We start from the raw sequence: 25,048 nt of genomic DNA on the forward strand, positions 1-25,048 counted from the left end.
GTATGTTCACAGTGCAGGTGTTGCTTCTTTTCTTTTTTTAAATGACTGTCAACTTTTGGTAAATTTTTGAGAATCTTGACCAGTGAATGAATTTGCCTGATTCGGAAACAAGGAGAAATAAAGAATGGGGAATTTAAAAGTAATTAAGAATGTTAGGATTTTAGATTTATCTTTCAAGTACACAAACATGGTCTCAGGGCAAATTTAATGAAAATTAGGTGACTTGTTTCCTCTGATCAGGAATCCCCTTGTTTCATCTGATCAGGAATCACTGAGTGTGGAATCCCCTTGTTTCCTGATTAGGAAATCTCTGAGTGCGGAATCCCCTTGTTTCCTGATTAGGAAATCACTGAGTGCGGAATCCCCTTATTTCCTGATTAGGAAATCACTGAGTGCGGAATCCCCTTGTTTCCTGATTAGGAAATCACTGAGTGCGGAATCCCCTTGTTTCCTGATTAGGAAATCACTGAGTGCGGAATCCCCTTATTTCCTGATTAGGAAATCACTGAGTGCGGAATCCCCTTGTTTCCTGATTAGGAAATCAGGCTCCACTGCAGACATAATCATGTACATAACTGCAAAGCAAGAAACCCATTCAATGTAGAATCATTTATAAACAATGCTCAGACTCTAAATATTCAAACATAAACATTACGAACATTAATGATTTGTAAAAATTGTCCTCTTTAAAACTAACGAAATGCATTGTAACCTCAGGACAAGGACCTTTTGAATATTTGGATCATCTCTGAAATAAGGCATATAGGTTTACACACTCCGCTTAAATGAGAATCAACTTCTTTGTAAAATCGTCAGTTGGTTTTGGCTCAGGTAACCAATATGCCACTCCTAATGGATTTTTACATCAGAAAGATCAGTAACAATGGCAATTAAATATAAAAACCAACCTTTTTAAAGCTGTGTACAAAACATGTAACAAACAATGTGAAGATAAATTCTTAAATCAAGAACTTTTTCCAATTAATTATTTGTCCCATTGCAATCAGTTAATAACTAAAATCCTGATCTCATTTGTGTTCTTTTGTGGCATATGATAAAATGGATCTAAAAACAGTTTCAACTTCATTAACTAACCTATATTCTAAACATAGTTTCTACATACATTAACTGACCACATGTTTGTCCTCACCGCGGGAAAACAACCATCTGGTAAGTTCTGCATTTTAAAAGGTATTATTGCTAAAGTTGCTCGTAAAAATAAAATCATTTTCCTTAAAGAATTAAAATGTTTTAAGTTCATAAAATTTGTCTAACGTATGCTATCTAATCAAAGCACCGAAAACCTTTAGACGCAATTGAAAAGAGCATTTACTGGAACTTCAAATACATTGGGATACGTCGACTGAATTGATATAAGGTTGTGCATTTGGAATGGAATTATTGCTGAAGTTGTTTGTAATAAAATGATTTTCCCTAAACAAAACGTGTATGTTAATAAAAGGAAATATATATATATATATATATATATATATATATATATATATATATATATATATATATATATATATATATATATATATATATATATATATATATAGTTTTAAACTTGCCGAATTACCGGGTCTTTTGTGCGTATCACACTCGAATTCTTGGGTCGCCATGTAGATTATTGGGACAAATGTAGATAATTGGGACAGAGGCCCAATAGTGGCTAGACCCAACAACATTGTGTGGTTCTATCCATTCCTTTTATATTACTGATTCAGTTAAACGTGACTCTTAAAACATGATTATTGGGTCCGAAAATGTTGCGAATATATATTTCCCGTAAATGTTATATATCCATCTCATCTGTATATATATATGGTGGAATACTGCGCATGCGTCTAGTATCCTATGCGCATGCTCCAGTTGGATTTCGTTTTCCTTCTAAATATGGCCGACCGAGTGAATGCGCAGGTACAACAACATTAAATAATAATTTGTTAAATAAGGGCGTGTCAAAACTTGGCAATAACTTTTCTGGCGAAATGGCGGGTATTGAACTTTCACTGGACTTCCTAACAGCTACAACACCACAAAGAAAAAACATTCACATATTCACAGACTGCCAGGGATCAATATCAACAGCATTTTCAAGAGAGATTCCCAAGAACAAAATTGAAACCGTTTTTAACATTAAAACATCTGTAACAAGTTTAGAGGACAATGGTAATACACTCCATGTGCACTGGATACCTGGCCATAAAAACATAGAGGGAAATGAGCTTGCTGACGAGCAGGCAAAAAAAGGGGCTAAGAAGGCAGCAGAATTTGATGAAGCAGAATTCGATGATGAAAAGAAAGATGCAAGTGAAGTCATGCAAATGATGAAAAGAAAAGCAATTAATGAAAAATGGTCAGCACAATACCGTAACTCTGAGAGGTCTTCCGCCATACATGACATCTTTGTCACACCCGGGGTAAGAAACTGCGTTGGTGAAAAGAAAAGAAAAAGTTTCAGCCAAATCAACCAACTCCTAAGTGGTCACACCCGGCTAAAAGATCACTGGGCAAAACAGACACCAGAACAAACAGACAACTGTTGCAGTGTCTGCCAAGTTCCTGAAACCGTAGACCACTTCTTATTCTACTGTAAAAAGTATGATGAAGCTAGAAGAGGACTGGAAGAAAGAACTATGCAAATACTATACAGATATTGCATACCCAAAGCAGCAATTACATTGGGGTTATTAGCGGGTGAAATAGAAGAAATAACGAATACCTGTGCGAAAGAAGAACTGATGGATTCATTAAGCTTATATCTGTCAGAAACAAACAGGCTATAAATATTTAATTTTATAAAAAATAACAAAAAATAATTCCTTTTTAAAAAACACACAACTTTCCAAAATTCGATGAGTCCAAAAAAAAAAAGTAACAAGAGTACAAGTACATAGAATAAAGCACAAAGATGATATCGGCAAAAATATTCGATATAGTACATCGAGACCATAGGCGACGACGACTCCATAATTCGACAAACAACAACAACAACAACACGAAGACGAAACAAAAATTGGTAAGTACATAACGTTTCTTGGACATAAATGATATTATCGATCATGTTGTATCTCAATTATCAATAAAAGAATCTAATACATGCAATTACTATTATGAAAGTTTTGATGTGCAAGAGTTATTTTGACATGTGTGAACATAACCTATATTCGGATGCAACAGTTTTCGGAAGTAGAACAGTAAGTTAAATTTAATGACATTATGTCATTTTGTCTTAGTCTTACAGCATGAATAGCAATATATTATTTATTCACCAGTTGAAAAAAAGAGAATTCTAAACATTTTAACATTAAACTTTAATTATGCACTGTTTACTTGAACAGTGTCGGGTCAACTTGGTCCAATTACATTTTCGGCGTGATTCAAATTGGCCTACTCATTTTCAGACTATTTTTAAAAGGAAGCGTGCTTGCCTATTAAATGTTGATTGGTATTATGTTATTCACACCTATTTTTTGTATTATTTAGAGTTGTTTATGTGTTAAGAGTATTAATGTAAACGGCGAAAACACCTTTGATAATTGAAATTCCAAAGGATGTTTATTAATTTATTAAAAGTTATATAATGCCTTATAACTAAAATCATTTGAAACACACCTTTTAATGCTCGATGATGTTAAGTATAAATACTCATAATACTATGTTTGATAATTAAAGCTATGTGCATAAAAATAAAGTGATTTGGAATACAGAACAGAGGAACATATTTTATGGAATTTACATAATTTCCAGTTATTTAATGAAATAAATATCAAATGGTTATCCTGTAAAATGTCTCTTGACGAATGTATGGAAACATTTTCAAATACCGTTCATGATATATCGTTTTAGTGTTTTGGTAAAACATATGTCCCAAAGGTTTAAAAATCCTGATTCAAATCTCCTTGGTTTGATGAAAATTGAGAAAGAGCGAATATTTTTTTTTTAAATCCAAGAATTATTTTTTTAAATATTATAGTGAAATAAATAAGATTGTATTTCTTACTTCATGGCATAATTTTGCTGCAGCTTAAAGAAAATCTAAAGGAAGCCAGGAAGAAAGTCTCAAAGTAATAAACCTTCTCCACATATTATAAGTTTAGTGATTGCCAGTTCTTTTTGTGATAATCATTATACAACTGATTCCTTTTATTTATATTTAATTTATATTTTTATAAATGATTTATCTTTGAAAATTTAAATTTTCAAGCATTTTCCTCTAGGGATTTAGAAGTTCATCAATGTTTATGATTTTATTAGCCACAGATCCAGCAAGTTTACAAGCTCTTACTTTAACTGCAGTGTCATAAACGATTACTTTTGCCGCGTGTCAGGGACAAAATGTTATTTTTCAATTGTAATTCCACAAAATTTAACACTGCATTGTTAAATAAAAACATATAAATTACAAATAAAATAAACTATTTTTCCAATACCTTTTCTTATTTCACTTAGTGTTTCATGAAACAAAATTCAGTTTGATCTGTCAACAAAGCATTGACATTTTTTAACTACGGTCTACCTATTACGAACTTAGTGCAGGGATCTGTCATTTTTGGCTAGGAAAACAACAAGTGGAATATTGAAGTGCAGAGTCGCCAAAACAAATATTGTCAAAGACTTTGATGCGGCTTTTTATATATACTAACTTTTAACTGTTGATAATGTCAGAAAGCACTTCTTGTCTGCGGCATAACAATTGCAATTAGTATTTTATTATATTAAACATGCCATTTTAATAAACAAAATCATCGCTTCTATATTAGTTTACATAAAAAATGGGACTTTTAACAGTTCAAAGAACAAGCTTTTATGTCTCCTGCAAATCAAGAAATTTTTAAAATATTACTTTTTCCCTTTCATAGGACGTGAACTGGCTAAATTATCAATCAAATGGGTTATAATTCAATTTTTAACCCATATGCAATTCACAACATATGTATACAAGGAGCAAAATCTGATAAATCTGATAAATTATGAAGCACAATTGTTGTTTGTATAATAATACAAAGATACATTAACAGTGTGTTATGTGTGTTTAACACACTTTTCTGTCTGTTAACAGATCTGTCTCAGAAGAACAGCCTGATTGATTTGTGTGTCTACAGGAATGCCCCGATCTCCCAGTGACAAGATACTGTCAACGCAACTGTGCCAAAAGTTCCATCAGGACGCGATTGCCCAAACAAACCTGAAGTCACAGGATTTTGTGTACAGCCTGACTAAATTGTTAGTGTCCAGAAATAAACATATATTCTCCCCAGATGGCAACCCAGCATCAAGCATGAACAGCAGTGATATCTAAAAGGGCCTAGCTCGTCAGCCCAAGGTGTCTGAGTCTGGGAGAAGCGAAGGTAATGGCTTATATACACCTATTACTTCAATGCTTCAAATGTAGATCTACAGCACATATTTTGGAGACTTAATGTATATGCAATTGCTTTTTGAAAAAGTGGCCCCTGCATATTGCACATGCTTGGTAACGTTGATCCCCACAAGCGATTTTGAGTTTTTCCCAATGTCATTTGCCAAAAATAGATAAATCCTGGCTTGCTTCCTACTAAACGTCATGTATGCAGTGTGTGAATCTAAATTTTTAGAACCATAGCCAGTGGGGCTACGACTTTGAATTTTTTCATAGCCAATGTCAAAATCTTGTAGCCAAACAATGTTAACATGAAAAATAACTAACAAAAAACATGTTGCTATGTAGCTTTTACTTTCCTTTGACATATAGTAAGGATCAGGGGTTTCAATAAGACCAAAAATCAGGATTTGTTTAAATTCCATGTCTGATTTTCAGGAATTTTCATAGAATTTGTAGGTAAAGTAGCGCATTTGATGCACAATTCAAAATGTTTTTATTCAACCATTTCAAGAGTCTAAAACAAATGTTTCCTATTGTGTAATATGTAGTATATCAAAACTCTTTTTGTCATGAATTGTGACATGAGTTATATTTAATAAACTTGGAATCTTAAAGCTTAGAAACTTAAACATCATTCCAAGTCACCAATTCTGTGCCTTAAGTTAACCCATCTGTCTATATTTGGTACTTCAGTCATGTGGATGATTGTTCCTTAATCATAAATGCAATTTAAAGGTTAACATAACAAATATATCTTAAATACATATTTATTTGCAAACATCACACCATTATCAATAAAAAAAAAAAAATGTTTTCATGAGAAAAACAAAATCACATGCAATTAAATATTATTTATTAAGGCATCTACAAAAGCTTTTTATGGTACCATATCAAAAGCAAGAAATAATCTAACTCACAAATAACTAAGAAACATAACCTAAGTAAATAAATTACATAATGATTTCTTAAAAAAGCATATTGGCATCAGCAGCAACACTTGTCAAATTCCAATATGCACCAGCGTTTGTTTAGTTGCAACGACATCTTTCTTACTTTAACTTTCAGGTTTTTCTTTTTTTCCAGAAGTAAACAGAAAGATTCAACGTTCCTTAAAAATTACCAATATTGCAAATTGTACTTTTCATAAATGGCATAACTGTTATGCAATGTTGTTTTGTCCTAGGACTTAACTGTAACACTGACAACGATTTACGCAGTTCTCCTTTCACTTTCATTAACATAAACAGGAAGTTAGCATGCACCTGTTTCCTGCGCTTTTTAGACCATGTGTGCTACGAAAAATGTTATTTTTCTGTTACACATTAACATTAACTTATATGAGTATTTTTAAAATAAACCCGAAATATAATAAAGCAACTTAAGATAAATGAACAAAATAAATCTTAGCATTGTTGTTTTACAAAACCATCGTACTTAGCGAAGAAGCTGAAAGTATCCGTAAATTGATGAGTTAATATTACGTCATTGAGTTTGAGCGCTGCTAATTGACACAGTTACCGATGAGATTCCAGATCGATAATCACTTGTCACTTCGGGTGTTAATTGCTCTTTCGGATTAAACAGACATTTAGATCATGCATAATGAGCCTCCTTTCAGAAGATACCGACTCTCACACTGAAATTCTCCCGGGTCAAAACTGACGCATACTACAAATTTATGATGCGTCAATTTCGGGTCATTTACGATTTCTGTGCGTCAAAACCCGGGAGCTCGGTTGAATTGAAAGCACTGTAGAGCCGCGTTTTACACATTTTCTAGACAGTGTTTGTGTAAATACTTACCCGAACGTTTCATGCACCTTACCTAATGATTTACTGAACGTAATAAAAATAAGCATTCTTCTGGGATACGGTATGATTGAAATGATTACTTAATATTTACAAAGGTCAGCTTTTCATAGCCAATTAGGCTATCAGATTTAATTTTTTCATAGCCTGGTCCCCATTTTCATCGCCATGGCGATCGGGCGACCGGTAAATTCGCACACTGTGTATGTTGTTAACATGAGCACCTATAGTGATCTAAAACATTTTTTTTATAATAGTCACTTTAGAAGCAGGTGTTCCTACATGATTTTACGTTCCGTTCCCCGTTTTCATTCAGTGCTAGGCCAATACTTTCTATTGTCCCATTTCAGTTGTTCTTGTATGTCAATGAAGATAGATTTATTAAAAAGAAATAAGGGTTCATCTTAAACTCTGAAAAGTTATTTGATGTTTTTCAGGCAAGGTATGGGGGTCAGTGGTGGTCACTACGAAAGATGAGGAATAAGCTATCTTTCCTTTGGAATCAACTGATATGGGAATAGGGAGGTAGGTCAAGCTGCTCATTTTCCACCTTCTTATTCATATATATCCAAACTTTTAGCTAGCACTATTTTCTGTCTCCATTTTGTGTAAAAATAGATTTGCATCCATCTCTCCCTATTAAATTTGTGTTGTTTGTAGTTCCAAAATCATTTTAATTATGAAAATTCATATATGCATGTAGGCTAGGTTTAGTGGCTTTTGCATGTGTTTGTGTTGGACCAACAACTAGAGTTTTGGCTCCTGAAATTTGAAACATTGCCTGTTTTGAGCTTGTGTAATGATTTACCACAACTCCTGGAAAGTATTTAAGGTACAGTTGGTACTGTCATGCAACATGATAAAAAATTGGTCTTGAAAGTTCTGGTTTTAAATTAGACAAAAAATATGTCAGTGTTTCAGTGAAGATTGGCACTTTTATATACCGGTAAAGTGCAGGGATACTGGAAGGCATGTTGGCTGTACAATTGCCTGCCTAGCTGTTATCATTGTAAGCTGATCGCAAAAAAGCAAATATAATAGCAAATACACAGTTTTTCATCTTTGTATGCATACATTATGCTGTGAAGGGTTAGTCTTGTCAAGATTTTGTTTATTTTTGAAGAAATTCATTGCTTGAAATAAAATATTATTTTGGGGGGAAAATGGGCATTTTTCGCAAGGGGAAAATTATTTGTCGTCGATTTCGAATTGAACTGTGTGTCTATTGATGGATGTACTCCATTTTTAATAAAACGCAAAAATTTTAGCGCACACAGCATTGCATTGTTTAATGTACAAGTAAATCTAAAATATTGCACAGTATATGGTGGTGTTCATTAACCTTCCTATTGGGTCCAGCATATAATGGAGTTCATACACCTACATATTGGGTCCAGTATATAAAAATGTTCATATACCTTTATATTGGGTCCAGTGTATAAAGGTGTTTATACACCTACATATTGGGTTCTGAGTATTATATATATATATAAACCAGGGATGGCAACGAGTAGTAAAATTGGTACTCGAGTACTCGGACAATCTTCCGATCGAGTACTCGATTACTCGGATAAATTGAAACCTTATTGGTTTTCGGGAAAGACAAGTTCGTTTAACATGTTTCATGTACTTTGTGCATTTGTCGTTATATTGGTCATTTTTATCTTTAAATAAGACTGTCATTAAGTACCTTAACAGAAAAAAATCAAGAAAAAGAAAACAAATGTTGTTTCATGACTTTAATTTGGCCTTTTCATTGCATTTTATACATGCATATGTACTAAAATATAAATGGAAAGTAAAACTAGGATCATTTCAAGCGTCTAGATGATCGAGACTTCACTCAATAATGAACTCAATTTAGAATAACAATGAACGAAAATTATTTATTTATTTGTTTAGTTGTTTACTCTATGAAATAATATTTAAACTGATCTTTTTCCATACTGAAATATTGTTGATTACCTCATAAATATGCATAATTCCTAGTTTTAGATATCCACCAATCAATTGTGATAATCATTGCAAACAATACGCCCATTCAAGAATCATTGCTCGTAACGTTCGTTACTTATTCCTTATTCGCTCGTCAACGTCCATTGTTTTGTGAAAACTCACTAATTGGTAAACAATACAATTTTGTAGGCGAAGTACCGCTATCAAAACTTCGCAAATTGACATCAGTGCTATTTGCAAATTTGGGCCCTTTGTTGACAGTTTGCAACTATCACAACAACTGTCAATAAATTTATTCAGGTCAATTGTGTACACAGTGGGTTTTAGAGGGATCGTAAATTGTCTTTTTGGGAACGCGCCGTTTCTGATACTTACATCTGTAAATCATGTATTTGGTGAAATTCATAAAAAAATCAAAAAAAATCGAGTACTCGAGCAGTGTTTTGGTACTCAGGTACTCGGATGATTGATCGAGTACTCGGGTACTCGTTGCCATCCCTAATATAAACATGTTCATAGACCTACATGTTGGGTCCAGTATATAATGATGTTGATACGCCTACATATTGGGTCTAGCATTATATATAAACATGTTCATAGACCTACATGTTGGGTCCAGTATATAATGTTGTTCAATTGTTCATACACCTACATATTGAGTCTAGTTTTTTATATAAACAAGTTGATAGACCTACATGTTGGGTCCAGTATATAATGGTGTTGATACGCCTACATATTGGGTCTAGTATTATATATAAACATGTTCATAGACCTACATGTTGGGTCCAGTATATAATGGTGTTGATATGCCTACATATTGGGTCTAGTGTTATATATAAACAAGTTCATAGACCTACATGTTGGGTCCAGTATATAATGCTGTTCAAACACCTACATATTGAGTCTAGTACAGTACATTTAACGAGGTAGACCCACTTTCCGTTTCCCTCCGCGGATTTTAGCTATCGCGGCCAACACAATGATTTTATCCACTGTCCGGCGTTCCTCAGAGTTCGAATTTAAGGCCCTTGGTGGGTGATCAACCGACCAAAGAATAACGAACACGGCGTTCCTCAGAGGGGTTAATTCCGCGACACCTGATAAGAATCTACGCTAATTTTTTTTTCAACAGATTACGACGGCTCCAGTAAATTGCTTTTGTTCTTTTTCCTCTGCCCGTTTTGCATGAAATTAGCTTACCACAACAATGCAGTCATATTTCACTTGTTGCACATGCATCTTATAAACCTGTTTTTGCTAATGACTGAATACATTGATAAACACATTTCATCCGAGAAAGACTAGGTAACACATTTTCGAAAAATCAGGTCAACACGCGTTAAAAGTTCACAGCGCATGGTTTTGAAGTCTTTTTGCCTCTTTTTCTGTGGAAAATTGCATTAAACGTCACAGCTATTTTTAACCACCAATAATAACAATTAGTATATTTTACACTGTATTGAACACGCGCTTGATGTCAGAAGTCATGGTTCAGAATTTTGTAAATATTTGGCTGCATTATGATGCAATAAAATTAGTGGCAATACTTAAATGATTCATTGTTTGTTATTCAAGGCAATATTCAATTGGTGTTTATGGACACAACGGCAAATTAAACGTTGGTACATGTAAGAATCTTTTACGCTTTACAATGTGCAAAAGCATAAAAATAAATAGCTTCTAAACAAGAATGATTTCTTGCTTATCTGATTAGACTCGGGAGTTCCGCCGCAGGATCATAAAATCGATTCTCAATGCTTTCGTTCATATAAAACTCGGTGGTAAGCTAGCCACTCAGAGGAACTCGGGGGGGATTTTAATGAGGGCAACAGTTTTACCCTAGGAGGAAATCTGCAATCATCAACTTTATCCCTCGAAGTGAGGGAGGAAAGTGGGTCTTATTCATTGAGTGTACTGTATTATATGTAAACGAGTTCATAGACCTACATGTTGGGTCCAGTATATAATAGTGTTGATATGCCTACATATTGTGTCTAGTATTATTTAAGGAATGAAATGCGGGGTTGATGTCATTATCAAGATAAATGAGCGCAATTGGGGTGCCCAAAGTGTGTGGAGTCCAAAGGATATTTAAACCAATAGTTCATTATTTCATTTAAGAATTGTTAAAACAATATATAAGAAAAGCTTTCAGTAATCTTTTCTTACACATTCTGTAAATGGAACGACCTGACTGTAACCGGATTCATTTTGTCAAATGATGTCACAAGGACGTGGGAAAGTTCAACCACTTGAAATCAATTTTAAACGTTAAATTGAAACACTTATTGCAATAATACAGTTAACATATATCATAAATTAACACTTTTTAACATGTTGATTTATATTTTACGGGACCTGCTGAGACAAAACAATATTAACAAAATGAACAATTTTCATGTATATTGTTATGCGATGAATTGCGATCCGAAGATATCTAAAGGTGTTGCGTTCATCGGCTGATAAGCCGAAAGGCAGTTCATTGAAGGAATGGAAGTTGAGGTGTACATGCTGGTCTTTTTCACCTTCTTTGCTAGGGGCCGAAATTAGGCTACTTCACAATTGGGAAAAATGGTATACATATATATTTTCCCAATTTACAGATATTTTTTTCACAATTCCCAGATATTTTTCCCAAAAAGGAAGATCTTACTTCAAGAATTTACAATAAAAATTGATCCTGTTTTGTTTGAGCAAATTATTCTTTTTCAGCTGAATTAGACTCACTTGTAAGATATAAGCCTATTTTTTTGTAACACGAGTTCCAAGTTTCATATGGATACCTTGACCAGTGTTTAAAAGGTGTCTTCAATCCTCATATGTAGAATTTCCCATTTTTGAGACATTTACACATTTTAATTTCCCTATTTGCAGAATTTCACGCGTTTAAATTTCCCAAATGAAAAGGCTAGGCCTCTTCACAAATTTTGGTGAAAAAGCCCTGACATGTAAATATATATATATATTAACGTGTTAGACCTACATATTGGGTCAAGAATATAATGATGTTCATTAATTGATTCCAGTATATTTATATAATAGTTTTGATACACCTACATATTGGGTCGAGTATATAATGGTTTTGATACACCTACATATTGGGTCGAGTATATAATGGTTTTGATACACCTACATATTGGGTCGAGTATATAATGGTTTTCATACACCTACGTTTTAGGTCAATGCAAAAATATCTTTACAGGACATTGCGACTGGTGTCACAACAATGTTTTTCCTGTCGCTTTGTTTCAATCAGTATTTAATAACATCAGCCTAAATCATAATTTTAAGCCTCTTATTTAGATAAGTTTTGTAGTTTCCCACTAAAACATGTTTAGATTTTTTTCAATTAGATGTGTCCTTCTGTATAAAATAAAAAAAAGGAAACTAAACATTAGGACAAGAAAATTAATATTTCAGATCTTTTAAGTCATCATTTTTTGTCCTCTGCCGGTTTGGCAATCCATGGAGCAGCTAGTTCTCTCTCTTTTAATTTATCTTAAGATTAAAGATACAGAATGGTTATAAAATATAACAAATAGTACAATTGTAATTCAAGCCAAAATCAGACATGATATTAATGCAAAAATGAAAGTAGAGTTCTAGTTATTGACAATATATATTCAACAGCGTGGAAAGAGTGTCAGCACAGTTTATTATTTCCCGCCGAATCGAAGATTTCCTGAGGGGGATATTGTTTTGGCGTTGTCCGTCCGTCATTCCGTCCGTCCGTCCGGTACCATATCTAAGTAGGCATTGATCAGAAAATGTTCAAACTTTGTCAGAATGTTCCCCTTGATCGTATCTCGACCTTAAAAGTGGGTCACATGGGGTCAAAAACTAGGTCACTAGGTCAAATCTTAGAAAAATCTTTTGAACATACTAGAGGCATTATACATAATCAAATATTCATGAAACTTTATCAGAATGTTTTCCTTGTTGAACTCTTGGTCGTAAATAAAACTGGGTCACATATGATCGAAAATTAGGTCACTAGGTCAAATCTTAGAAAAATCTTGTCCAGAACCATGTCATGGTAATGATTGGCCAAGTTATGTTCAAAATTAGTCATGATGTACCCCTTGAAGAAATATGGACCACACAAAAAAGTGGGTCACAGGGGGTCAAAAATAAGGTCACTAGGTCAAATCTTAGAAAAAATTGAAACACATTAGATGCGATATGTATGGTCTTATATTCATTTAACTTGATCAGAATGTTTTTCTTGATGAAGTCTTCGACATATTTTAAACCGGGTCACATATGATAAGAAATAAGGTCACTAGGTCAAATCTTTCAAAAATCATTTCCGAAACTATTTTATGGTGGTGATTGGTCTGATTAACCCTTTAGCGCATGTATACGAGATAGGCCTACATAGCTCAGTAGCAGATGTAAACGCATCTGACCGACCCTATACACTACTAGATGTATACGCATCTCCCGCATATTTCAATAGGGTCATTTCAATACTTCAATTTTGCATCTTTCTTTTTGTAAACAATATCCCGGATGTTTATAAAGCTAAAGCTTAACCTTTTGTGTATTGATTTTCCCTCGAAAATGTCGTCTGCTAAAACTTGAAGGTTATTATTTATACTGCCAATCACAGGCGTGAGATCCCACTGTGAAGTACTGTACAGTATGGAATTTCCCCAAAAACATTGATGCATAAATCATTGAATATATTATGTCAGTTGAATTAACCATTAAAATCAAAAAAGATTATAATTATTTGAAGATAATATTTTGTGTTACAAACAATAGAAACAATAAGTAGCCGAGAAAATGATGAGTAAATTTTCTGCTGAGCTAATCGATGGTCAGCATGGTTCCGGTCGTAAAATAGGTCAAGTAAACACATTTGTGCAAGCGTTTCATGATCTAGATCTTTTTATTCATTACTTTGAAAACATTTCTCTGCTTTCTTTTTGTAAAGAATTTTATGAGGGGGTAATAAAGTTAAACAGACACTCTGGACTGGATCTCTCAGCTGGATGACACCAGATATTCCTGCCACATTTCTGTGTATTATACACAAGAACATCAATTGTCGGCTTTTTAATCCATATGGGTCTTTATATGACAGGGGTAATAAAATTTAGATCGATCCCAGCATTTTATTACCCTTTGATTTAATGCAATTATGACATTTCAAAGAAAGGTTACAATTCCATCTTGGAAATGCATTCACAGATAAAATAAAATAATTTTATATTTCATTATTGACACCATTTATTAGATAATTTAATTATCTATAAAAATGTATTCACATAAAAAAGATTTGGAAACAATTATTTGGAGTTATATTGATTTTAAGGTCATACTGCTGTATTCATTTTCTCATTTTCAAATATCCTGAAAAGTACCTATGCAGATAAGTACTGCTTATCAGTAAGTTGGCTATTGACTGGGAGGTGTAATCTGGCCACTTGTCTATGTGCTAAAGGGTTAAGTTCAAACATGGTCAGAATGTTCTCTTGGGTTAAATTTTGACTGCGTTTAAAAGTGGGTCATTTGGGTCAAAAACTAGGTCACTAGGTCATATCTTACAGAAATCTTGGGAACACTCTAGAGGCAATACATCTGCTCTAATTTCCATGAAACTTAATCAAAATGCCTCAATGAAATCTTGGAATAGTTTGAAACTAGTAGGTCATGTGAGGTCAAAAATGAGGTCACTGAGTCAAATCTTAAAAAACCTTGTGGACACTCTCGAGGATATATTTTTTGCAATATATCTGGACCAATCTTCATGAAACTTGATCAGAATGTTTGCCTTGATGAAATCTTAGATTAGTTTGAAACTGGGTAACAATTGGAGTCATAAACTAGGTTTCTTGGTCAATTCTAAATGTTACATTATATACATTTATTTTTTTCCATGTATTTCATCAACAATTGATTTTCATTCCTTGACTTAGCCTAATCAGGCGGGGGATATCAATTCAACGAATTTGCTTGTTCATTATCATATTTTAATTAGGCCAAGATAAAAATATATGTGTTTCCGGTAACCCGACCGATCCTATTTTTTCCTTGCCAAACCTAATCTTAGGCATAAACTTAAGGTTAAAATTCAAAAAGTAGATATCTATTCGTTATTTTTGTTGATTCTCTGTCTCTGGTCCCAGATCCTATGCGATCCTGAGAGTAAACTTTCATTCTTGATATGTATTACCGAAATGCTTTGGCAACAGGAAAACAAAATGGCAGTGTCAATAATGCATGCATAATTTTAATGTCTGAGATCTTTTCAGAACAGCATTGAACTTAAAAGTTTGGCAAAGTCATTTCACCTTCATATCTTCTAATTTGCAAACGCTTGTTATCGGTCCAAACGGTTGATCACAGGAGACACATTTTGCTGTCTTTATAATGAAACTATTTTGGATATAGTTCACAGTGTAATTTAGCCATGTCCGAAATAAAACTTACTTTTTTCATATGATTAGGCTTCGCGTATAATGCAGGCTTCTTTTGATTAGGCTTTGCATACATATATCTTGCTGGCTAACTGCCAGGTTTGAATACCAATTTCATTAATCGTTCCATTAATTTATACCATGATTGCCAGAAACCACTCTGCCGAAAACACAAATGAATTTTGTAATATCCTTACATTTCCGTAAAAGTCTGTCTATTATTTAGTATAAGAGTAGGTGCGGAAATCGGAACCTTGCATGTATTTTCAGTAATACACGGATTAACACACTGAATAATCATGATATACATGTAGTAGTTAAAAATAACTCAGAACATTTATTGAAAACAAAGAAATAGAAGATGAAAGTAAATTTTCCAAAAAAACCCTAAAAGGTTCTGACCTTTTTTTCACCGGACACTGTAACCAACCAAAACAGATTTAGTTTCGACTGTCCAATATTCTCATTGACTGCAGTATACAATGTGAGACCTTCATATTGGGTCCAGTATGTAATCTTGTTCATAGACCTACATATTGGGTCTGGTATATACCGTAATCATGTTCATAATCTGATTAAGGCAACTGAAGGTGACAATAAAATCACCTGTTAACGTTTTTATTTTTTATTATTTGCTCTTTCCACATTAATCATTTCAGCTGCAGTACTTCTGGTCCTTATAGCTTTATTGTCGCCAAATATTTCATCATAGCATGTCGTATGGCTTTCAGGATTACAGCAGATTCTGTTTGACAGTAATGTGTGCAAACAGAAGACAAAAATGAAGAAAAGCAACAAATCTTTAGATATGTGTCAAATATTATTTTATTACATAAGAATGTGGAGTGAAAACATATATTTGCAATGGCCTTATGAATGTTTTATACTAAACAATCAACTAAGTTGCGAAAATATTTGACAAACTGATTATTTGCTTCAAAGCGTGACTATTTCAGCTAATTTTTATAAGAAACGTATTCTTCTTCAATAAATAAATATATTTCCAAGGACATCAAATATTTTCTGTACCGTATATCGCATTCCAACACTGAATATTGAACATCTCTCATAAATAGCACTCTGTTTTCGGCGATCCTCACATAACGTCATCAAAGGGCAGATAATTTCAAACACGGTATAATTTAAAGGGTGAAAGTTGACAATTTCCGGCGTAATATAAACAAACGCTCGGAGACGCATTGGAACAGAACTATTGAAGATAGCCCAAAATTATGCGGCATGCTTCTTATGTTACCATAAAAGAAAACAAACACAATTTGCACAAACAGGCTATATTTAATTTAAATATTGTAATTTTGTTGAGCTAGAACTTTTGGGAACAAATATCTAGATAATGGGGGAAATTTGCCATTTTCCACAATTATGAAGTAGCCGAAATACAGCCCTTTGCAAAGAAGGTGAAGATGCCCTGCCAACATATATATTGGGTCCAGTATATAATTGTGCTCATTAACCTTCCTATTGGGTCTAGTATACAACGATGTTAATACATCTACATATTGGGAGAAGTACATAATGGTGTTCATTAACCTTTTGGCTCTAGTTTATAATCATGTTCATACAACTACATATTTGGTGCAGTAAATGTTCATTCACCTACATGTACATATTGGGTCCAATCATGCTTTTAATTATTATCAGATAAGCGCTCAAAATATTTGGTTTAAATTGTATTAATATATATTGTGTTTTGGGTCAGTACCTAAAAATAGATAGGTATATTTTTCATAATGAGCATACTAGATGGAATATGTGTATATTTATAATAAGTTCAATCTTTTAACTTATCTTGATACAAAATTCAATTTTTAGAACAAATATTTGGTACCGTCAAATTTCAAGCTATAGGTTTTATGGCTTTCACTGGTTGTATTGGCAATCTTAGCAGGTAGACCCCTTAAAATTATTTTTATCTTGAATATTAAATGGTTTCTTTTACCCTTTCAATTCTGTTACGATTCCTTTCTAAACATATTTTGTAGACTTAATTTCTAATTCTATTATAACCAAACTACTTTTACTTGGGATCTTGTTTCTGTCAAACTGGTAAAAATGTAGAAATATTTGGAATCCTCTTTCTACTATCTTTATTTTTAACTCCAAACTCTTTGAGAGTCCTCATAATTTGAACTCACAGGTTTTTAATAAAGGATTTTCGAAGCATTTGATATCTAAATTCAAGACCTGTATTCATCTATGTCACATCCCTAACCCAGGACTCGTCATGAAATGAGTAATTGTTGGGTCAGTTGTGTTTAGGCATTTTGTCATTTTCCTAAAGGAAGTGTTGGGTCATATATATAAAAAAGTGTTGTAACAATTGCTGTATATATATGACGTTGACATGCAATAACAATAAATGAAAGCAAATGGGCCAAATAATTGCCTTTTTTGTGAAATCTGCCCTTTGCATATTGAATGCTGTCAACGTCATATATACAGCAATTGCCTTTCTCAACCCAATAAGAACACCTAATAGAAGTGATTTGTATTAAAATAATGAAAATATTGTGTTAAATAAGGTAAAAAAATGTAGAAATATGCCGATATTTAGGACAAAAAAGACAGAAAATCTTCCCGGTACCAATATACCACTTTTTTGAGGATGCTTTTCAGTAACATCTAATAAGTATTTTATTCTTGTCTGTTGAATAATGTTTGCAAGAAATGTTAATTAAAACAATAATATATCTAAAATGATTGTATTTCGTTCGTAATGTTGTGTTTTAATGTAGGTATGTAATAAAGACACTTAAATATTTACTACATTTATTCTACAAGTGTATAACATGTGAGTACATCAATAGTCTGAATCATACTGCCTCTCTGATACTTCTAGGGGTTCCACCTTGGTGCCTTAGCAGGGCGGTTACTAATTTGCATATAGAGGCGGAGCTTCTATGCTCACAACATTACATCCCATCTTTTCTCAGATTTAAACTTTCAGCATCTGCCAAAGATTAGTTTAATATTAAAACAATTTCAATCATTAAATTTGTTTAACCACATGATAGTCAATTCATTAGGAGAGTAGTTAATGTTCTGGCAGTTTACGAATTGTGGCATTATGGCCAGTGTCAGATAGAGCTAATGTCCAACGGTGTCAGATTTATTGCAGCGGTGAGCACTAATTGCTTGATTCACCACAAAGTTTTTGAAAACAAATTATCTGTTTGTCATTACACTGGTCGTTTTCTGAGATTAATAGCATGTCTCTGGGAGGATTGTAAATTCCAAAGAATTCCAGGTAACTCAGTTTTCGATAGAAAGTTGAGTCTGTTCAATAAATTTAGACTGGTCACTAGAATTACACTGTTACATATAAAGAAATTTGCACTAGCATCGAAATGACCTGAATTAAAATGATAACAAAGTAAACAAATATTCCATTTCTTAAACATTCAAAGAATGCGCAAACATATTGGTAAATTAATCTAAATCCATAAAGGGATTATTATGCCCTTTTCACAATAAATCACTTTTGCACAAAGTCTTGGAAACGTTCTGGGGGATTTCGATTTCGCAATGAACGTCTCGGTTGTGAAGGCTCTTGTTCGTCCGTACGTACAGTGCCAGGACGGTAGAAGTCGTCGAAGTCGTCCTCGCTGTCGGAGTATTGTAGCCTTATCAGCTTGAAAAAGGACGAATTGCGGGTGATTGACTTGTCTCCTCTTTTCGCTGTTATCATCGAACCGTTTATCTTTGTAATTTTATATGGCTGACTGTCGAAAGGTGTGGAGAACTTGTTTGTTTTGTGTTGTTTGACAAGTACAGAGTCGCCAACGTTAAATGTTGCCGGCTTTGCATGCCGTTTTGCGTCCGCGTACGATTTCATTTTAGCTTTTTGATATGCGTCATTTTCACGAGCTTTGACTTGCACATTTTCCTTTGAAGGTTTCGATGGTGCAAATGGTAATTTTATTCTAATCTGTCTTCCAAATAATAGTTCTGCTGGACTGTATTTTGTAGTCGCATGTTTTGTAGCTCTATAGTTGCGTACGAATGCATACATGTCTGTGCGCCAATCTGCTTTTTGAGTTTTTGCTGCACGAATTACTTTTCCTATTGTTTTCATGAAACGCTCGCATTCTCCGTTTGCTTGAGGCCAGATAGGGGTTATTTTTCTGTGTTTGAAACCAAATTGTTTTGAAAAGTTTTGAAAGTCTGCACTATTCATCGGCGGTCCATTGTCAGTTCTCAGTACTTCAGGTATTCCATATTCTGAGAATATTTTGTCAAGCTTCTCAATAACTGATTTTGCATTAAGAGATGTTATTATTTCAACAATTGGGAATCTTGAAAAGTCATCAATCAAAACAAGAAGATATTTTCCATCAGGAAATGGTCCACAGAAATCCATGCTCACTGAATCCCATGCCTGTTTTGGCATTTCAGTCATTTGAAGTGGTTCCCTGGAGTTTTTATCAGTTGCTGCGAGACAGGGAATACAACTGTTACACAAGTCCTCAACCATTTTGTCCATTTTTGGAAAGTACACCTTTTCGCGCAATAGTTGTTTGGTCCTAACTATTCCTGGGTGTCCTTCGTGTGCTATTGACATAGCCTTCTGTTGCAACTGTTTAGGTAACACGATTCTATTTCCATGCAAGAGAACTTCGCCTTTTTTGAACGTCACAACTGTCAGTTCATTTTTCACACGTGCAAGTGTATCTAGTACCGTATTTGTTTTGTAATTTGATTTCCACGAGGATTGTCTGACGTTTTGCATCACCTGTTGTAGGTCGTTGTCACTGCTAGTCTCATTGATTATGTCATGCAACGTCATCGCTTTTGGAACATCATGGTATGTAATGAATGACATGTATTCTTCTGCGATTTTTCCTGCGTTGCTTGCTTGCGTCTTTGTGACATCAGGGTGCCTACTTAGGTAGTCTGACATGTTTGATTCACCTGGCTTGTATATGACATCAAAATCATAGGCTTGCATTTTCATTCGCCACCGTTCCAGTCTGGCTGGCGGCTTGGACTTTGGGTTTTTGTATATGTGTTCAAGCGCTTTTGCGTCTGTTATGACGGTGAATTTGTGTCCAAAGAGGTATATATGCCAGTGTTCAATTGCCCATACGATAGCTAAGTTTTCTTTCTCGGTCTGAGACTACCTTTTCTCGGTATCTGTTAATGATTTGCTTGCATAGCTAACTACTTTCCCTCCTTGAAGCATGATTGCTGCTATGCCTACGGGGCTTGCATCTGCAACAATTTGTGTTTTCAATTTTGGATCGAAATATGTCATTACAGTTTCACTGCTTAGATCCGATTTGAGTTTATCAAAAGCATTTTGCTGTCTTTCTTCCCAAACGAATTTGACATCTTTCTTCACGAGCATTCGCAAAGGTTCTGTCGTTGTGGAGTAGTTTGGTATGAATCTGGAGACATAGTTTGTCATTGCGAGGAAGCTTCGTACTTCTGATGCGTTTTGTGGAGCAGGTGTGTTTTTGATTATTTCACACTTTTTCTTGTCAGCAGAAAATCCGTTTTCACTGAAAATATAGCCGAAGAATTCAAGCGTTTTCTTGTTGAATTCACATTTCTGTTTGTTCAGTGTGAGGCCTTTTTCCTGTAGACGTCGTAGGGCGGCTGCCAGTCTACGGTCGTGTTGCTCTTGCGAACTGCCATACACGATTATGTCATCGCTGATGTTTTGTACACCTTCAAGTCCTTCAAGTGAGGTCCGTATTGCATTTTGGAAAACTTCTGATGCACATGTTAATCCAAAGTTTAGTCTTTTGTATCGTCTTAGACCAACATGTGTAGTGAATGTGGTTATGTTGCGTGATTTCTTTGAGATTTCAAGTTGATGGTATCCCTGATTTAAATCCAATTTTGAGAATATTTTTGAACCATTTAAGTCCACAATAAGATCGTCTATTGTCGGTATAATGTGTCGAGTCCTTTTAATGGCTTCGTTAAGGAGGCGCATGTCTACACAGATACGTATTTCATTGTTTTTGCTCTTCGGTTTCGGTGCTACGACAATCGGTGATACCCAGTCTGTTGGTCCATCTACCTTTTCGATTATATCCATGTCTTCGAGCCTTTTGAGTTCAATTTCCACCTGTTTTCGAAGGTGAAATGGTATTCTTCTATGTGGTTGCACAACGGGTTGAACTGTATTGTCTACAAATAACTCAATTTGTGTGTCTTTCAATTTCCCAATTCCTGTGAATACCTTCGGGAATTTATCGCATATTTCACTTTTGCTTGTCATTGAATATATTTCCGGAACGACTTGCAGTGACACTGATGTAGAGTATGATAACAGATTGCCACTGTTTCCTTTCGTTACGTATATCATGGCTGTCGTAAACTTGTCTTTGGTTTCTATCATTGCTTGAAACTGGCCCATAATTTTGACAGCTTCAATTGAACCGTATGCGTATACTTTCGTATCCGTTTTGTTTAATTTTGGCTTCGGTTTCATGGCGTTGTATGCTTTTTCATCAATGACATTTATCGATGACCCTGTGTCTACGAGCATTTTTAGGGCATGACCTTCGACTTTGACTTTGATTGTAGGTCGTTTGCATGATATGTCTGGCTTGTTTGAATTTATTGCAAGTCCAAATGCAAATTCGTTACTGCTTTTATCATTGTCCGAAATTTCACAGTCTGAACAATTATCGGTACCCAATGTATGCACTGGCCTTGACTGTTTGTGCTTTGAACGACAAACAATCTCAAAATGATTCATTTTCTTGCAAAAATTACATATTTTGCCGGCAGCGGGACATTGGCCATTCATGTGCGGATACTCCTTACCACAGTTTCTGCAGCTTCGTGTTTTCTGTTGTGACTGACGGTAAGTGTTGGTAGACTGTCGTTGTTGACGATGGTTTGGTTTTCGCTTTTGCCTGATTGTACAGGTGTTGTAACTGTTGTTGTGGTTGGCTGATTGTTCTATCTCGCTTGCGTTTTTGTCAGATAGTTCTAGAGATCGCGCTTCTTTGATTATTTCGTCTAAAGACATTTCTGATCTGAGCGCTTTGCGCCTTAGTCTTGTTGACGTACAGCCTTGTATTATTTGTGACTTAATTTCCTTGTCTGTATTTGCAAACTCGCAGTGTTCTCCAAGCTTTCTGAGTCGTGTGTGGAAACTGTCCAAGTTTTCGTGAGGTTCTTGCTTTGCCTGTCGAAACTTGTACACTTCGAACTCAATACTTTTCTTGGGTGCAAAATACTGGGTTAGTGCTTGCTTGGCAGCGTCAAACGTTTCCTCGACGTCTGGAAGTGTTGTAAAAATGTCATAAACATCTTCACCAGCGTAGTGCAAAAGTAACGCTCTTTTGCGTTTAGCGTCCTTGACATCCATACCAACTAGCATGATTTCTAGTCGACCTAACCACTTTTTCCAGCGACTGTCCACTGCTGTTTCAGTGACATTGAATGATGGGAATACTGGTAATCCTTGAGCCATTTTTTGGTAAATAATCAGTCCTACAAATTAATTACACAGCACAGTTTTTTTTTTTACACAGTTAATCCGCTTTTCATGTGTTTTACACTTTTATCCTCGTCGCCATTGTTGTGTTTTAATGTAGGTATGTAATAAAGACACTTAAATATTTACTACATTTATTCTACAAGTGTATAACATGTGAGTACATCAATAGTCTGAATCATACTGCCTCTCTGATACTTCTAGGGGTTCCACCTTGGTGCCTTAGCAGGGCGGTTACTAATTTGCATATAGAGGCGGAGCTTCTATGCTCACAACATTACACGTAATATACTTAAATTTTCGGTAATTGCGCATGGTGATAACGTTACGGTAATCTGTCCTCCAATTGTTGTGTAACATTAGCAGACATGATCCACTGCTAACTGTTTTAAGCCTAAACACACCTTTATTAAATCACTGAAAACAAAGACTATACATGTGTCAGATAAAAACAGTATTGCATGTAACAAGAAATTGGTCATTCCCGATCATAAAGTTTTTTAGGTCTAAAAATGTGTTCATGTTACGCAAAATCGATTCTGTCCCATTTTAGCATGACGATAGCACCTTTTCTATTCGTGAATAATTTACACCGACGGAGGGTTAACATCCGGGTAGCGATTACTTTTATATTGGACTGGTTCACAGTTGATATTGAAATGATAAAAATAGTGGTGAATACCGTTAATAAAAACTTCATCCAAGTTTGGCTCATTCTGTCCTTCGATGTAACGTTAACATTATGTCATGCTAGCATTAAGACAAGCGCTTAATAAAGCAAGAAAATCGTTGAAATTTGATGACTTTCCCAGAGTCAATTATTCGAACATAACAATGTCGTCTGTAAACTATCGTTTGTAAGTATTCATTCATTAGGAACGTAGTTTATATTGAATTCATACCGTTTTTGTGTTTGATATCGTTATTTATTGGACAGAATTAAGAATGCAAACGTTATAAAATGGACAGAAATATAGATGATAACGTGACAAATGGACATAACTGCAAATGTTACATTGGACAGAAACCTTCTTTTTTATATAAAACACATATTTATGTTTTGTTTTTTTGTGATCTATTGTATGCTTTTGATACAAGCTTAACTGTTTAATACTTAATCTGAATTTGATTAAGTAAACTGAAATCTTATGTTATAATTGGGACAGAAATATGTTTGCTAATGTGACAAAAGGACTTTTCCCCTAATGTTACATAGGACAGAAGCAGAGTTTGACATCACCAAGAGAGAATGCTTGAGATGAAAGTCAATATTTGTATGCTCATTTTGTGATTCATTGTTTCTTTATGACAAATCTTATTTTTGACACAAACTTGTGTTATATATTGTATCTTTACCTTATTTTAGTCACCTGAATGCTAGTGTTACATTTTGGACAGAACAATGTGTGCTATTGGACAATAGGACATCTCCCCTGGTGTTACTTTTGGATTCCTGTTTGAACCCCCCCCCCCCCCCCCCAGTATATTAAAGTTTAAGAACATTGTTTCTGTGCTTCTAAAACTGTTCAATCTAGTGACTGTTTTTTATTCAATTTCAAACTGTCCCAGATTAAATTAACTGAATGCCAGTGTTATATATATATACAATAAAAAATACGATAAATTAGTTAAAGGCCTAGTTTAGGTCCATTTTCATAATAAAACATTGAAAACTGCACAGCAGGTCTTATTAGATTGGAGATCTGATAAGACTTTTTCTATTTTCCCTGAACCCCACCCCTGGACCTAGGGTGTGTGGTTACAATTGACTGGTGCATTATGACCAGTGGTATTGTGGCGCAAGTTGACGATCTAAATGTTGTTCCATGTGGAAGGAGTCTGATGAATAGATTTACAGATAATAAATTGACCTTGTATTCTTGTAGTATTTCAAACAAAACTGTTTTTTGAATGTAGCGAAACAATAAGAAGTGTTAGTAAAAGTAGTATCTAAAATGATCTGTTGCTAAAAATTTAAAATGTTTGAATTTATGGCATTTACGTTCGAGT

The 25,048-nt window shown here is 34.4% G+C and overlaps 1 protein-coding gene across 1 annotated transcript in view; it reads right to left on the minus strand.

Moving 5' to 3' along the window:
* LOC128203454 (uncharacterized) overlaps positions 1 to 25,048 on the minus strand; it is a 68,461-nt gene that overhangs the window by 26,173 nt on the left and 17,240 nt on the right. The gene's annotated exons all lie outside the window — the stretch shown is intronic.

This window comes from Mya arenaria, chromosome 1, assembly GCF_026914265.1.
Source record: "Mya arenaria isolate MELC-2E11 chromosome 1, ASM2691426v1".
Classification (NCBI taxonomy): domain Eukaryota; kingdom Metazoa; phylum Mollusca; class Bivalvia; order Myida; family Myidae; genus Mya; species Mya arenaria.